Genomic DNA, 18757 nt, shown 5'->3' on the forward strand with positions numbered 1-18757 from the left:
GTCTCAAATTTCAAACAACATACCTTTACCCATATTTTAAACAAAAAGCACACTTCAAATCCTTTCTTTCTTTCTTTTCTTTCTTTTTTTTTTTTGGGGGGGGGGGGGAGGGGGTACCAACAAAATGTACCTCTTATTACTTATCAACTGTGTTTGTCCTTCAATCTTTGAGGACCAATAAAAATCTTTTTTTCTGATAAATCTTTTATATTGAAATTATTACTTAAATCTGAAGAGTAATTCACTACATAACTATAATTCACTCCACAGGTTATTTTATCACTCTTTCTGTGAGGATTTTTGTCAGTGGGTTCTGAGGATTATTACCAAGAATTTACAAGCTCAGAATCAAGACAAATATTAACTCATACGACAGAGCCAGAAAAGCTGTTCCCACAAGTACTTTACAAGAACAAGAAACAAAATGACTTTCTACGGTTAAATTGAAGAGATGCCATTCCTCCTTAATTTATACTCAATCATTGTTTTCAGCAGATAAATCGCCCTGTACTTTATTCAAATTCTCAAGAACATTCTTGATATTCTGCTCTGTCAATAGCTGTCTTTGGCCATTTCTCTAGTCATCTATTTCAAATACAGTCTGACACAATTCCTTACACCATCATATCACAAAGTATAATACATGTATAGTATACACATAACATATACATACACAAAGCTTCACCTACACCATGCTCAAGAAAACTAAAGATCACCAACTATCAGCAAGTATTCAGAAAAAAAAAAGAAATATCTGTACAACCTCTAAAGCAGTATGTAGAACAGATTCATAATGCCCATTAATCCTGTAATTCCCCGTGGATTTCTTCAGGATATTTACATTGAAAGAACAGCAAAATACCATAGCAACAAAAAGTGTTTTAAACAACGACATATACATACAGAAAGAGTGCTTTTCTTTGGAAGAAAATTTATACACTAACTGCCCTTTCAAGTCCTGTAAAGTTAATACTATACAAAACAGTTTTATTTCTAACTATACCGTTCTTCATTGAAAGATACATAAACATATGTATAAATGCCAAGTTTTATTGGAAGTCAAGTAATTCCTCTCCCACTAAACTTTCAGGACACTTTTTTTTTGTCATCTTCAATCCTCCTATTTCCTTTTAAGTAGCCTGTACTGATATCTGAAAGCCATGTTACAACTATTTTGAGTGGCAGATGTCCTGTTATTGCTCAATTTATTTGTATTGGTACACAAAGTGAAATGCAAGCTAGTTAGGAACTCCTGTTAAACCAGCCACTTGGCTTGAGTTAAGTGGTAAAAAATTGTTCTAGAATACTAGGATGTTTTGTCTTCAGTTTTATTGAGTACGGAACTGAATAGCGAAATATAATAATGGCTGGCTGGTAGCCAGTAGTTGATTTTTCCTAAAAAACTCAATGAACTGTCTCAAAAAAAATGTATGGTAATTGACCTTATAGCATATTAATTAACTGTACATATAGAAAGGAGCTGGCAAGGATATATGTTAAAGGTAAATGTATTTTTTAAGTGGAACTTTTTTGGACTGAAAAAAAAAGGACATTTTAAACTGATATTTAAACTGAAAATCTCCCAACTTGGTATTAGCTAGAACTCTCTGTCTTCCCCAATCTATCCAAGATTTTAAAAGGTCCAATCCTATAAAAAAAAAGGATTTCACAGAAAGCTCTTAAAAAGAAAAAAGTCTAGAATAATGACTCCCTTTGCCATTTTGCTTTTAAATGTCACTCTGAGTAGCACCTCTTACCAAAGGTAATTGAAACAGACCATGTAACAAAGTCTTTGTAACTGCGGTCAGAACCTCGACAAGATGTTCCGTGACCTTACCCCAGTGTGTTCTTCAATCCAATCAGTGGAAAATAGTGGAAACATAGCAGGACTGGGCAATGATAACAAGGCTGGGGCGTGTTCACACTGGGATTAACTTACCTGGTGTGTTTACAGTCAAGATAAGTCAATTTATCTTAGTACATAAGGCCCATCACCAAGTTATTTGATTACAATAACCTCACAATAGAAAATATTGATGATCTCTTTGGTGATGGGCAAAAAGAGGGATTGGATAGGCAGTGACCTAATCATAATCAGTGCAGTACAGTATGTCTTTATTTCCAGGATTGTAATTGTAATCATACTGGCATATACACAGCAGTACTCCAGTGAGCTGCTTGACTCGGCACTGTGATGTTTCCTTGATTGCAATCAGGCCCTCCTACATCATTTGGATCAAATCAGATTCGGTCCACTTATGCCTAGTGTGACCTCTCCCAAAGAAACCACAGTAAATTAATAGGAAACTGTTACAGTACAAGAACTATGTAGTGAATTGGTAAAATGAAACAGTGTCTTCCACTTTCTTTTCAAGTGTCTTCACAGGGTGTCCCAATGCATTAAAACTGTGGAGAGATTCAGAGTGTATTGTCTAACAATGAGGACCACTTCAATCTATAATGTGGTACGGTAATCCCTCATGAAATTTGAACTCTCTTTTTTCTCAATATTCATACTAGCTTTCTGCTAGGAACCAAACTTACCTTTAAGAACTTTTTCATTTTTCTTCACTTTTTTGTGAGTGTAATCATCAAATATATTTTGAGAGCTATAGGTGTAGATATGATCTATCTTTTTTTTTTCAAATTTCATATGACAAAACAGTATTTTTTTTCTTCTTGTCATACCCCACGAAATTGCATGAAAGGATAAATTGTCTTTGTGCAGAGGAAGCTGACCTATAAAAAATAATAGAATAAAGCTGTGTGACTGGTGTAGTTAGGGTCTGATGTGAGAAGTCAGAATAATTTTACAAATTACTATTGATTGTTTGTAACAATCCAAAGCTTTGGGGTGTGATACTTCAAAAGAAGGGAAAAAGGATGGCAGACATGAGTGGTGGAAGTTGAGAATCTATCAACTGCTAAAGATGGCAAAGACACATACAGACATTTTACAACTAGGGTCACCGTTGCTTTGTGGCTTCTCATCCTCCTTTTGCAAATACTTATATTTATCTATAATGTGTCACATCAGAAGAAATTACACATACTGCCCATATCAATCTGACCACTACCTGTTACTTTAATTAAGATTTTACAAACAGATAAAGCTTATTGACCAAGGGAGACCATTTTACATTGGAGAAATAAAAAAAGATGCAGAATTTTAATGCACAAGGTTTGGTTCAGTTTCTTTCAATATGACTCTGAGACGACTGGTTTTTAGATCATTTTATTAAAAATCTGTTGGAAATTAAAAGAGCCAACCTAGTTTAAATATTTATGAATTCCTGCCAACTCTGATCACTTATGGATTTTTTGTGCACTTCTGACCTGTAGTTTGCATGTACTTTGTGTTTCAGTCTTAAAACTTTAAGTGTTTAATTATAAACAATTACCAAGTTAATGTTGTCTGTAGGCAGATGTAGAACATGATAATATGTTTACAGGAACTAAGGCTTGCTTTTCCAAGCATAAATCAAGGTGAAGAATTTTAATCAATTATCATTTTTATCAACAGAATTAAAGTACAATTTAATTTGTTCAATAATAATAATAAAAATAATAATGATAATAATAATTATAATAATGATAATAATAATTATAATAATCCTAATTATTTGATTATTATCATTTATTATTTTTCTATATACACCAAGTTTTAAAGGAATGGTCACCTGTATACTGATAGAAGACAGAGAAAGTGGATAACTTGAAGCACTCTCCAGGACAGAAATGTTGTTACAGTCTGCTCAGTGGGGAAGTGTTCTATCTGTAAACAGAAATAAGTAAATGAACACTGAACTGGCTCTATTCTAAGTGACATGACACTACAGTAACATTAAGTGCTGAAAGGCCACTACTCTCTGTGGAAGCTGCCAGTATGGCTGACAAATAAACAGGCGCCTGCCATTGAGAATGAGGTATTTAAACACAAGTTACAGTAACAGTACTGGTGGATCACATCCCTGTGCCAGGACTGTAAAGATGTGGTTTAGGGTTTATTTAATCAATGATGTACCTGTCTATTGTACACAGAACACAGATGTCTGGGACAAAGGTCCTACAAGTGACGTTATTACAGACAAGGAGAGATGTACCTGTACATGTATCTTTTGTATTAAATTTATAGACTGCATATATAAGAGCTAGCAGGTTTCAATCATTTAATTTAATTATTTATGTTTAAGACATTGCAAATATGTGAACACCTGCCAGAAAACATCAGGGGTGTGTCTACACTAGGTATTTTAAGGCACCTCTTTCAGTCCAAATGTCTGCCCAATAAAGAACCTCACTCAACATGGCTAATTAATTATGATCAAACTGGAAGTTGTCTGTGTGATTTATTTTTGATTAAAGAGCAACATACTTGATTATCATCACTCCTGCCAAATCAGACAGTCCAGATCAGGGACTAGGGGATCCATTTGAATCAACTGCGGGACGGATTACTTAGGTCTTGTCTGAACACACCCTTACTATCCCCACATGACCTCAACAGGACATGAAACCAATCAATTATGTCCACAACAGTTTGACCACTTGGCATTTACTGCCAATCAATATAACAACCCAGATTGAAAGTGGTACTAAAGAAAGAACTGACCAGGTGCTGGTCAAATATCCATTAAATAAATTAGCCCAGCAAACTAGTGGGAAGACACATGCTCACATCCTACATGTATGTGCCTCAAGTTTCCATGACAACAACAACAATGGTTCCAGAAGTTCAAGACATAGGGGTGGATTAATTGAATTTCAATGAGTTTTAAACTACTAAATATAAAGCTTCTGTGAGATTGTTCCCATAAACTCATTGTACTAACTGGATCCATCTAACTCTGCAGGGATTCTCATTAAATTGCATGAAGTTTGAAATGCCTACTCAAGCTGCTAGGGGGTTATTTAACAACACAGAGATATACTCTTTAAATAACCCAAATTGTTGGAAAAATCATTTACAGTGTTTGGTCAAAGTTCAGAATAAAATATCTTTAAAAATTAACCAGAGGTAAGTGCACCAAATAATACCATTCTAAAATTTATCCTTTAGAAAAATCAAATATATGCCATGAAAATTACCGTGAAAAGATATGCCAGTTATTCAAATATTTGTATGATCATAAACCAACACATGGCTTGTATAAACAACACTTTGCAGCATTTCCGTTTTCTGCTTCATTCAAAGCTCCGTGTCTCATTTCCTGCAGCTAATTTTTACGCATCACTGAAAAACTAATAGGTTTTCATAGGTCAGGAGTCATGATGAAAAATGCTCCTCATCTTTAATACTTTTAAACACGTTGTCGTAAAAAAACTAATCAGCGGCTGGTGGGGGATATAACAGTGTGTTTATGGTTTCTGTTTGCCTTTGATGAAATAATGACGGCCACCCGAGCATAACTTTAATGGAAGCAGGGAGGGTGGTAAAAAACTCACAGGTAAACTCATATAATGAGCAGCATGTGGTCTTTTCAGGATCATACGGAACCTTTCAGAAACAAGGTCAAGTTTAAGAAGTGAAAATGGAAGGGAGGGGGGAATTTCCATCTTAATAAGTATTAGTTGAAGTTAGTCACAGTTGAACTGGTTAGAATTTCAAGAACAAATGGTAATTACTACAAGTATAAATATAGAAATAGAAAGTGGTGTAAAATGTAGTGCAGTTCTGTGTTTACCCCCCCCCCCCAGCCTCCCCCCCCCCCCCCCAGCCCCGCTTGACAGGCACTTGGTATTGTAATCTTTCCTCAAATTTAATTTAAGGTGCCACATGAACAGAATGTTGGGGTACATGTAAGTGCTGTCAGCATGTTCAGGTAGATATGACATGATGTTAAGCAAAGTATTTCAAATAGTCAGGACTTATAAACACCTGATCCATTTATAAGGCCTGAATAGTAGTCTGAACCACCACAACCTCCTCAGCCTCTCTCTCTTCACTCTTTCCTAACAACATTTATAGAATTATATTTCAATATTGCCCATCTCTGAAGAAATATAGGCTGAGGTCAGAATGGTTTTAATTATAAATAAATAAATAAATACATAAAACATTTCAACTTTTCAGCATTTCACAATGTAAAACAGTATGGGGTACAAGCAGGCAGCTACTTAATTTCTGAGGTTTAACAATTTTTTTCTTGTTAAAACACTTCAAAAGGAAGTAACAGTCTTAGGTAATACTGATATATTTTTGTCAATATTTCTTATTACCTTAAATAAATATATAAATAATGCACTATCCTTAGATTTGACAGACGAACTTAAAGGTTAAACAACTCTGACTTATTTCACCTCAGCGGGTTAAATATCACAGATCACCAAACTCGCTGTTGAACATCTTCGCCAGGATGGAACGAGAATAGAATGAGACAGTGAACAGTTGTGCGGGATGTATGTTAGAGCCCAGAATGCCAACCAGCACAGTTAATGTGATCTAGACCTATTAGGAACCTGCAGGGCCAAATGTCAAACTAAACACAGATTTCAATTTTAGTGTAATTTCTTAACAGATAAATGCACAAGTCTTAATTGAAGACACAGGTATAAATCTGAATAGTTTTCTAAGTTCAGGCTGAGAACATGGGCTGAAAAACAGTTTAATTATCTATTATGACAGAGGAAAAGGTTGGGAAAGCTTTAAGTTGCTGCATTGTGAAATTATCTACAACATCGTGAACATTTCTAAATCATTTCCCCCATGTTCACAACTTTGGCTCAATACTTATTTAAAAAAAAACAAAAACAAATATATTTAACTTGTCAGAAACAGATACATTTAAAGAACTGAAACAGACTTCATTTTAAAACTTTAAAACTTATAAATTACAAAAACATTAATGAAATAAAAAATGAACAAATGTACAATGTATAGTTGCCCAGTAGTTTTATTTAATATTTAATATTTTAATTTTTTCATTTTAAATCATGGCAACAGTTTAATAACACACCTGATCTCACCTGACCAGACAACAGACATCAGGAGACGCATTTCCACTCATCATGGACCGACCCAGCTTAGTGTTCTGTCTGATTACAATTAAATATATCTCACCAAAGGCACCAACCCCAATTTCTTTGCTGTCCCACCATCCACCACTTTCAATTGGGGTATGTCTTGTGCTACCAAAATAACATTATTGTGTATAATTTTTGCTTACTTAAGGTGGCAGTCTCAATCTCTTTGCTGTTATGCCTGCCAGTCCTTTAATTTGGGGTCTGTCCTGAGCTACCATAGAGCTTTTGATAAACAAGATAAGGGCCCTGTATTACCTGACGGCCCACTGGGTAAAGTTGTAGTTGTACCAAGTTTAGCTGCACCATCTTCAGTAGAAACACGACTTAAGGAAGATATTTTGTGCACAAGGAGATGCAGTCACCTGACAGGAATCTACAAAGAATTTCACCTGAAAGAGTCATAGATTCTTGACAATTCTGACCACACAACTCATGGGGTAAAATGTTCAGTTTAATAAAGACTGCTATTTGTTAAAGACATGTACCCACACACCACATAGAGAGCTTGAAGAGAGTTGCCAGGAACCAAAAATGTGCAAGGGTGTCTTCAAACACCAAATTAAAAAAAAAAAAAAAAAAAACTTAATACCTAGAAGCCTTTCGGAATGAAAAAAAAATTGCATTCCCCCTTTTCCAGTCGCTTGTCTCTGTGTTCAATGGTTTCATCTAATTAAAACAGACAAGAGTTTGAGAAACAAGAAAGAAGTGGAGGCTTTCTCAGCTTAAAAAACACTAAATCTCCTACTTCTCAGCAGAAGTACATGTGTATAGCTAGAGGCAATGGAGGTAACAGTTAACACATCACAGGGATTCAGAGCACAGGTTTAAGTACCATTAGAGGAATTCAATAGGTTTTCATTAACTTTTTTCTTTTCTTTTTTTTCTTGAGAAAGTCAACCTCATTAAAAAGTGAGCAAGTGAATGAGATAAAGGTAAATGGCAGCAGAATAACTGGAAAAAATTAAACAAATAATAATTAACAAATTAAACAAAATCAATTGATAAATAGATAAGTCCATAAATGAACAAATAAATATAACTCATCGGATGATGAATAAAAACAGAATGGCTGGAATAACATGAAGATTATCTACTAGTATCAGAAAGATAAGAGGGAAGGACATTAAACTGACATACGAAAAGACAGCACAAATGAACAGATAACAGAAAAGTGACAGGCAGGTATAAAATATACCTCATTCTTTTAATTTCCTATCAAATAAATGTAGAACCAACTGGAAACCTATCATTTCCTTCCTGTCCTTTTTTGGTTGCTATACATTGTGCATTTTCCACATGACTGAACTCCTTTTAATTGTGATGTGTGTACTCCCACTTCTAACCCAAACTGAGGCAAATTGTTTTACATCGGTACTAGTATGTGATAGTGCGTTTCCCAGGCCACGCTTAGATCAACTTTGACTTTTTTTGTGAGGCCTCACTGGGTGAAAATATTAATGATTAAAAGAAACCAAAAGTTGATTACTGAACACTGTCAGGCCTGTAGCCAGCAATTTCAAAAGGGGGAGTTCTTTTTCCTGAAAAAGTTGGACCTATAACCACAATACATGTACCTTCATGTATCTAGATAAAATTGTACGCAGAGGAGACCTTTTCCCCAGCAAAAAGAGGAATTCTTTTGACCACCCACCCCCCTGGCTACAGGCCTCAGTATGCTGTGGATTCAGTTTGACATTATTTAATTTATAGTTTCTTTAGCCACGTAGTCACATTAAATGAAATGTGTAGAAGTAACGTGAGTGAATGGGACTGAAGCTCCACCAACAGTGGCCATATTGGCAATCAACCAAGCAGACGGCACTCAACAAATGAGTGAGATCTCTGAAAAATATGTAACATGAAGACAGGTTAATGGCGCATCTGAAGAGCCTGATGACTGATGAACAACCTCTCTGAGTGAAGACTGACATCTGCCTCTTGAAAACTTAATCAAGTTACACCAATGATACGTTTTTTTCCTTATTAAAACATCATCAGACGGGCTGGGTTTAATTACCCACTTGAGGTTGACTCTTTTTTTTTATTTTTCATTCCCTTTTCAGACATGTTTATCAGATGTTCAGGCCACTATCCCCGTTAGGTCAAGTGGAGTGTTTTGGTCGAAGACAGGCATCAAAGTTGTTTACTTCATCTTCGCAACCAACCATATTTGACAAGACACCTTCTCATCTCTATCAGAAATTATATATATTTGTTGTGAAATGACCAAATCAACTAAAAACTCTTTGATGATTTGAACTGTGGAAGGGTTGAAAGAAAAGTGTAACCATTAATGAAATTTACAACATATAAAAAGCACCAAACAATCAGTAAATTTATACAAAATGAATAAAAAAGTGTTTATGCTTAAGATGTTTTCTGAGCAGTTTTGGAAAAAAAGATTATTCAATGTGAGCTTAACTCATGTCAGAAAATCGATTTTTTTATTATTGACAAAACAGCATGAAACACGAAATTTGTGGGAATTTACAATAATAATCCGTAAGGTTAAAATGACCTTTAACATTTATATTCTTCATATTTTTCTAAGCACTGAGATTGTTATATAAAGTTGTCAGCTTTCATAACACTTTCCTGATGGCTTTTTCCGTACATTATTTTTGTTCAATGAACTATAAAAATACTCCATGGATTACACCAAGAGAACATCCTGTATAGCTCCATCAAAAGTTTTTTTTTCAAATTACAATGACATTCAACATATTTATCTTCCTACTTTCTATATCACTTTTTTAACTCCACCCATATTTCATTTCTGTCTGATATGAAATGGCAGTCATTTTCCCCAATTACTGTACTAACAATTACAGAAATTCAATCATAAGTGGCGCATACCATTAAAAACAAATGGCATACTGATATCTTTCAGTGTGTAAAAAGCAATTTAATTCAAATTAAAAGCATACAATGTTAACAGTTTATTGTCAGATGTTATATGGATGTACTTTATAAATGTAGTTCATTTGGGACCAGTTTTTATCCCAAAGAATTGATTTTTTTATAATGCAGGAAGAAGAATGATCTCCCCATGTGCATGGATATTTTTGTATAATTGTACAATTCAATAACTACAGAAAATACCAGTATGACCTACATGTAGCTTTCACCTTTTCTTAAAATATGCCATGAACTCTGTTCACGTATGTAAATATCACAAGTTTGCATTACAATAAGCATATACCATGGTTAAGTGTTATTAAGGAAATTGCATTCTCAGGCACTCTAAATTAGTTGTTACTTTCAAGGACAATTATTGTTACAAATAAGGCTATGATGCATATCTGTCTTCAAAGACAAAGATCCAATACCACCAATACCAGGTACTGATGAACAGGAAAGGTGGGACACCTTGGGCACATTACTCCTGATGATCATTTCCTAATATTTACTTGAACTGTACAGTTATGAATACGGGCAGTTTCACAGTCAGATGCCCACTGGCTAGCTTAAATACTAACTCATTTTGGCAGCAAAATAAACAGTGCTGAATTTTTTCTTAAATTTCCTGTAAAGTGTGACATTCCCTTTTGAATTTCCTGACAGAAACACTTTTTAATTCATTAGGCAGATTTCTAGTGTTATTATTCATGGAGTGCACTCTTAGTGGACTTAAAACATCTCTAATGTAAACTTGGATACACCCAGTTTGACTGAAACATTCCACATGAGAGACATGCACTAGTGAGATTCCTTACCAGTCATCATCATACTAATTTATATAATTTCTACAGCAAACTCTCAGCAGGCAGTTGAAAGATCTGCAACGCCTCATTTGACATCAACATTCACACTTGAAAACACCTTGAATTTAACTGAAACGAAGATCAGGCAGGACACTGATGATCAATTCACTAACATGAAAACTCACCTTGGGGAGGAAATGGCCCAGTTTGAGGTCACTCAGGTCAGAGTTTAGTGTATAAATTCTTCACATTTCATCCTGTTTTAAGTGTCTGGTAACAAGGGAAAAACCTGTGGCTTTGTGCTGCATTTTGATCTCATTCTTAGTACAGTGTGTTGTCTGGGATCTTGGTACATTCTCCTGTCTGGGGTAGTGTAAGGTTAGGTTAACATCTGAGAGTTGGTCAATATGTCATATACTATGGAACCTGCCACGGACTGACTCTACCAAGGTGCCATCCCTTGCCTTGGTACCGACCTTGCCAATAATATCATTTCTGCAATGTTACCATCCCTGCAATGGTAATGTCCCTACCAATGGTTCCATTTCTGTCAATGATGCCATCTGTGCCAATGGTACCATCCCTGTAAATGGTACCGTCCTTATCATGGTACCATCTTCGTCATGGTACAGTTCTTATCATGGTACCATCTCCGCCATGGTACAGTTCTTATCATGGTACCATCTCCGCCATGGTACCGTCCTTATCATGGTACCATCTCCATCATGGTACCATTCTTATCATGATACCATCTCTGCCATGGTACCGTCCTTATCATGGTACCATCTCCGTCATGGTACCGTCCTTGTCATGGTACCATCTCCGTCATGGTATGGTCCTTATCATGGTACCATCTCCGTCATGGTACCGTCACTGCCATGGTAACGTCTCTGTCATGGTACCGTCCTTATCATGGTACCATCTCCGTCATGGTACTGTCACTGCCATGGTAACGTCTTTGCCAATGGCTCCTGTCCTTGCTCTTAACCCTGGAATCAGACCATAGGAAGTATGTCTTACCATGGTGAGTTGGTAAATTTATAAATCTGTTAATTCTATATATGGAATCTGCACACTTAAATCATTTAAACTTCTGCAAGTTTCCCCCTTTTTGTTTTAAAAAAATCCTTCTTTGTTCTATATCTACATGAAGCTTTAAATACAACTGCCAAAAAACAAAATGCTGATAGGAAAAATTTGACAAAAATTTGACAAAAATGATAATAACCAAGAAATTGTCCAAGTAGAAAGATCTACATGCACACACAAACTTGAATTCTGACAAACATTTTCTCTGAAATAAATTTGTGTCATGCAACTGTCACATTTCACAATTAACACAGTCAGACCTAACTGTAGTTAATAAGACCTAAAAGTTAAGAGTAAGTTGTCCAATGAGCTTGATAGCAATGCTTGGTGATTGGTTAGAATATGCAGTATAAATACCAGAAAACAGACCCGATCTGTATTAACATAGAGCTAGGTGGAGTTAAACATGCAGAATGATGGCTAAATATCTGTTGCAGATAAACACTGAGAATATAAACTTTACACACAGTCTGGCAGAGACGAGGTTTGGAAAACTGCAAAAGAATGTGAAGTATTAGGACTTCTTCAATTAGAAGAGGAAATTGATTATAGAAGTTAAAAAATATTTCTGATAGAAGATTTTTGAAGTGTCAGCAACATCGTGACTTTGTATCGGTAGGTACATTTGCATGTCTGTTTTTTTTTTTTTTTTTTTTTTTTTTTGTATGCATTTAAATCATCCAGAGTACACCATAAGTGGTTGATTACAATTTTTTTTCTAAATGATTCTAAATTCCAGTAGGATCTATTCAAGACTGAGGCCCAAGACAACTCTTCTTCCTGCCACCAAAAAATTTTAAATACTTACAGTTCAACAAACTGTTTAATTTTTCTGGCATATTTCAGATGTAAATACAATTATGATTGTTTTAATTACCCGTCCAGAAATAGACAGTTACATTAACTAATCAAAGCAATACAGGCTGCAAAATTTGATACTTTTGTGCCAACTTGCACACAAAAAAAAAGAAAACTTGTTGAAAAATCATCAGACCTGACCCAGGCTGCAAGTGAAGACTGTACAATTATAAATAGATTTCAATAACTGCAGGAAATGGGAGTATCTAATCTGAAGACAGCATGAATTGATTTCTAATGGCCGACCCTCCAACCTTCATGTTCTGTTCTCTATACACAGATATACACAAATTCTGCAGTTCTAGTCACTACCTTGGCAAGTTTACACTCACTTTAGGTTGGATTGTGTGAAAAAAAGAAGGAAAATTGGCTGTGGCCTTAAAACCAGGCATATACCAGTAGCGCTTGGTAAACACACACACACACACACACACACAAAAAAAAAAAAAAAAAAAAAAATCATGTCCGTATCTCATATTAAATTTCTTTTAATTACTTGAATGTCACACAAATATTAATTTTAAACACAACATTTATTAATTGTTCTGAAACTGCAATACATAAAAAATTCTGATTTGAACTTTAAGATTGCTTTTGAAGACTTCTAAATCATAGAATGAATTACTGCTCATTATCAGATCTAACAATGCTCAAATAAAAGCTGAGAATTGATTGGTTTCAATACTGTTGTATCAGTGCCTGGTACGTGTACGTCATTATTGCTAAGATTACTCATGGAAAGTGACATTTTGCTCGGCTCAGGGCTGTTCTACTTAGAACACACCCAGGGATAATTTTCTAATAGATATACTGATATAAACCTGCAAGATGAAGTTCCACCAAGCTGGAGACAATGCTTAAAGACATATCTAAGACTATGGCTGTATTCCCAGAGATTTTAGATCGATCTATCCCCGCGGGGAGTCTCACTAGATTACTGTCAGATAATTCGGCTTAAATGTCCATCCCGCCTACTACAAGCTGTAAGGGGGTAATTAACTTTCGTGTCCGCCCAGCTGACAGCTATTTAGCGTGAACCCCCAGGAAGTTAGGTCGATCTAAAGTAGAGCGATCTAATCTCTGGAAATGGGGTCTAAGGCAGCCAGACACCATTGCCTCCTGCCAGACAGATTTTACCAACAGCATTTGTTAACCAATTAAAGCTGAATGGTTGTAGGCATTAGCATGGGAATTGTGTGTTAATATAGTCTGAATTCATCACAGCAACAAATGACACAATTTGCAGCACTTAGATGCATTGTTGACTACATTTATTTCAAAATTTTGTTGACATTTGGTCAAACAAAGTGTGATGCAGTTCTTTTTTATGAGCGCCTTTTGTCATATCAGTGCCAGCATTAAGTTAACTGCCCGTACCTGATTCTCATTTTCCTATTGTAAAATATACACTGTCATTTACATGTAATACAGCTCTTCCAAACCAGTGTTACATCTGGCCTGCGCCATTGCAACATTCCTGCATTGAAAACAATGTGTCTCTCATTCTGAGGCATCCTGCTGCTAATGGCACAAAACTAAAAACAAAATGTCCATCGAAACTTTGTTTAAAGTTAATTTTTTTACATCAAGTCATGGCAAAATGTCAGATGCATATGAATAACATTTTATTATTTTATTGAATAAACTTGACGGAAAAAGTCAATATTAAAAGTTTTAAAATAAGTTTTATGATAAGTTTCCAAATAAATGACTTTTTTTTGTCAATTTGGTGTATTTAGTAAAAACATTTGACTAAAAACCAACAGATTTTTAAAAAAATTTAAATCCTCGCATGTCCCATCAAATTTGATTTTAAGCATGTTATTACCCACTATTAAAAATTAGGAAGTGTCATTGAGAGCTTAATTCTTTTTTTTTTTTTTTTTTTTTGGGGGGGGGGGGGGGGGGACTAGTGAGAAGTTTGTCCCCCAAAATTTCTGAGCAAGGTGTCCACTGTCCTCCAGTTTTCACAGATGTAACACTGTTAAACTGACTGACATTACTAGCCAATGAAGTTAAAACAATGATGTCTGGAAAAGCCAATTTGTAATGCCATACGCTCTCTCCATGCCCTCAATTGGTGATAAAACAGCTAGTGAACTAAAAAAACTACAAACTGCAAGGAGTTTAGAAATCTTAATTTCAACTTGGTTCTATGTGAACACGGTGAAGAGGTTCTCTTTTTCAAAATAATACCCTGCCATTTGATGATATACTGCCAATAATAAGACTCCAGGGTACACAGCAAAATAAAGAGAAAAGAAATTCTAAGAAATTGACAAGAACAGCATGGTTCTAGACAGAGGGACCATTACTTCACAGTGTATCACCACCCAGATCTGTCCTCCAATCAAAACAAACTATGCCAACATGGTTCTGCTGCGAAGTTACATTCTGTCTCAGCAGGTGCAAACTGTGCCTTGTAGAGTTCTGTCAACAGTGTGATCTGCTTCTTGTTTTACAGCTGCACTGTTTGGTTAAAGTACACTGTTAAAGGCCGTATTCAGAACAGTGGACTAACTAGTCTGAGGGTCAAATATGGCCGACCCACAGGGAATACTTCCCCACGGGGAATTCTTTCAGTGTGTATAATTCAGGGGTGGATCCAGAGATATTTTCTGACAGTCTTCCAAGTTATCTTTATTGACCCATCCTCAATTTTTGACCGTCTTCCAACAGAAAAAAATAGATACCCTTCAATGTAAACTTGAAAATCTGACCGTCTTCCAGAAGACCCAGAAGACTAAGGCCTAAATCCGCCCCTGTAATTAGCGGGTTAGACGGCAAGCTTTTTTAGTGGGTTGCCATATTTCACCTGTAGAGTATTTAGTCAACTGAATGAAGCCAAAGATACTTATAAACTTAACTTTCAATCTTATTCGGACTTTTTGAAACCTTTATTTAATGGGTATTTTTGAGTTTGGGACTCAAAAAGTCGTAGTTGGTAAATACAATTAAAAATTGAGGACATCAGGAATATTCCCTGATTGCATTATTTTCACAGTAAAATCTTACTAGACCCCCTAGCTAGCTATAAAAATAACACATAAATTTTTTCAAAAATTGATAAATTTCATCTGGTTATGCCATAACTGCCTCTAAATGGAGTTAAAAAACATTAATTCTTTTGATTTATGTTAAGGTTTTGTTCCCGTCTGCTTCAGTATAAGCATTGAGTTATATACAGAATATGCTACTTGGTAATAATGCACAAGAAAAAGACCACTGTTGCAGGTTTACTTACTGCGGGGCACAAAACTGAAATGATTACAATTTGGTGTTGAGCAGACTGACAAAAATAAATTGATGGAATTAAAGAAATCTATCTTCACATTTACTGCACTAAACTCAGGCTCGTAGCCAGGGGGGTTCGAGGGGTTCGAAAGAACTGCCCCTTTTGCTGGGAAAAGGTCCACTCTGGGTAAAATTTGATCTAGGTACATAAAGTTTTTATGGAAAAAGGTCCACTTTTTCAGAAAAAGAACCCCCCTTTTGAAATTGCTGGCTACGGGCCTGCAACTTCTTATCAAATCATTTTGCTTCTTTCCAATCTATAATTAGTCTGTCTCCAATTAATCTGGTGGGTCCACAGTATGTTTTCCAAGCAACTGTGCTGGTATATTAACATATTGCAGCGACCTTTTGTTGAATATTTTACTTAAAACAATGATTAGGGACACAAACTTATGTAGAGGTTAAGTGTACACGTAATATGTGTGTATAGGTAATATACTGTGTTCATATCTCTTGCAAATAAAACTGAACTAGACAGAGAATTTCATCAGCTGTGTTGACTGAAGAAAAAAATCACATCATTTTTATAACTGAACTAGATTTGGCAAAAATCTCTCTCACCAAGAAAAAAAATTGTCCAATATTTCAGACACCATTCATTTCAAACTGACAAAAATCCTTCACAAACAGAAACGCTTTTTGCAAGAAACCGAAAAACTTCATTCACAGTTTGCCAAAACCTTATGAGAACATTTCAAGTGGTCTAAAAAAGACTACTTTAGACAGTTGCTCAAATTTACCCCATGTGTAATTCTAAGAATGAACACCTTTTTTACTTGATCTACAATGTCTGCCCTCCACTTGACTTCAGGTTACAAATATCGGCTCATTTTTGGCTTAAATATCAACCCAGACCCAATCATCTCTCCAGTGTATCCTTCATTCCAACACACACCGTAAGTATGCACTGGAACTTCTTAGAACCACGTCTTGTTTCTGCCCAGTTTCCACATTCCTCAGCCTGCGTGTAGTGGTAAGGATCAAAATCAAGCTGTTTTCCTGAGAAACTATCTATTATGGCAACTCTTGTACTGGTGGCTTTCCTACAAGTAGTAAACACTTCATTCTGGGTACTTACACAGTTGTGACAAGATAAAAGTACAAGTTAACGAGTGCTATACGAACATGTAGGGCTTTGTTTACAACTACTTGTGTCACAGATTGCAAATGTTCTTGGATGTTAATGAGATTGAAAAGGAAAAATCTTTTCATTAATGAAAATTATGTTGAAAACAATCAACATATCTCCTACTCTGAAAAAAAAAAAGAAATATCCAAGGACTAACTTTGAATGTTGGAACAGATTCATTAACCATTGGTTAGCATGGGAAAATTGTTGTTTCATCTAGGAAATTCTTTTTTTTTTGTCCAAAATGTACATTTGTTATCAAGATAATAACTGTACTGTACAGCAAGATGTAAAAAGAAAAACAAGGCAGCAAAGCTGTCAAATGTACAGACAAAAAACAGGAAATAACTATGCACAAAATAGGCTACTGTCAATTCTGATGCAAAAATACATTATGTTAAACTGCAAATTCAACATCAAATTTAAATTATCCTCAACAGGTAATATCAATGTAATTAAAATATGTGACAAGTTTACACTTTGAAAATGTATAACTTCCAGAAAAAGAAGTCACTTAGACTGCTTTTCCAACTCAGACTGCATTTTAGTCCTGTATTTCTTTTTTGAAAGTTTGGCAATCATAAGTAACATGGTTTTCCCATAATGGTCATCATGGCAGCAGCACCCAAAATTGTGTTTTCTTCTATTCTGATGCAATATTACATAATGGTTAACAGCATAATGATCGTCAATTTTTAATAATAAAATATACGTATCATGGATTTTCAGAAAATGTGACTAGCATGGGTCTTCAAGCCCGTGGAACTTCAAAGTCACACCTTGAAAATGCCAATATGTGAAAAATTAAATTTTCACAAAAGAACTATTTAACTGGCAGTAAGAATTACCAAACAGACTGTATTTCCTACTGAAGCTGTATTTTAGTCCCATGTTTCTTTCCTGTAAGTTTGAGAACAGTAAATGACATGGTTTTTCTTAAATGGTCATCATGGGAGCAGTGCCCAAAATAGTTTTTTTTTTTCAAATTTTGATGCAATATTACATTATGTTTAACAGCATAATGACCATCAACTTTAATAATAAAATATTAGTATTATGGATATTCAGAAAATGTGACTAGCAAAGGTCTTCAGGCCCATGGAACTTCAAAGTCACAACTTGAAAATGCCAAAATGTTAACGAGACAGCACTGTGCTGAAATGTTTTTTTTTTTTCATTTTTAACAATTTTTAACATAAAACAAAATTAACAGTTTTCTGCCGTTTTTATATGATCAACTAAGAAAATTGATGAGATGGGAAAAATATCAACAGAGCAGTGTTAAATGTCCAATCTCTTCCATTCTGAGATTCTGAACATAGTGAATGATTGAATCTGACAAACTGCAATGATATGAGTTTATTTCCATTTTTGAAACTTTATTACACAATACACGATAACAAGTTTACCATCATTTTTACATAATCAACTAATAATGTTGTAAAATTGCAGGAAATGCCAAACAAACACTTTTACGTATCTTATTAGTTCAATAATGAAACTGTTTACATGCCTAAGAATTAAATCTGAGGAAATGTGAAAAAAACTGCATTTCTTTAAAATAGTGGCCCGATTATGCTGATTTTTGAACTCAACCTGCGTTTTAGCAGGAATGTCCAATCCTGTGAGTTTAATGACAATTGGCCTATCTGTTTTTCTT

General features: G+C 35.1%; 2 protein-coding genes across 5 annotated transcripts in view; one reads left to right on the top strand and one right to left on the bottom strand.

Annotated features, from left to right (window-relative positions):
* Positions 1 to 18757, bottom strand: part of LOC106168948 (plasmolipin-like) — a 95212-nt gene that overhangs the window by 29832 nt on the left and 46623 nt on the right. For both annotated transcript variants that reach the window (XM_087010641.1, XM_087010640.1), the window contains one exon: positions 10913 to 11716. The gene's annotated coding sequence lies outside the window, so the exon portion shown is untranslated. The remainder of the gene's footprint in view (positions 1 to 10912; positions 11717 to 18757) is intronic.
* The window catches only part of LOC106175067 (FMRFamide receptor-like), a 67636-nt gene that overhangs the window by 5406 nt on the left and 43473 nt on the right, over positions 1 to 18757 (top strand). The window contains exon 2 of one of the 3 annotated variants that reach the window (XR_015333801.1): positions 3663 to 4525. The exons of 1 other annotated variant lie outside the window; for it this stretch is intronic. The gene's annotated coding sequence lies outside the window, so the exon portion shown is untranslated. Of the gene's footprint in view, positions 1 to 3662; positions 4526 to 12188; positions 12432 to 18757 lie in introns of those variants that run through there. One more of the 3 variants, XM_087010637.1, reaches the window with a different exon arrangement.

This window comes from Lingula anatina, chromosome 4 (assembly GCF_051362555.1).
Source record: "Lingula anatina isolate TDL-2025a chromosome 4, LinAna3.0, whole genome shotgun sequence".
NCBI lineage: Eukaryota > Metazoa > Brachiopoda > Lingulata > Lingulida > Lingulidae > Lingula > Lingula anatina.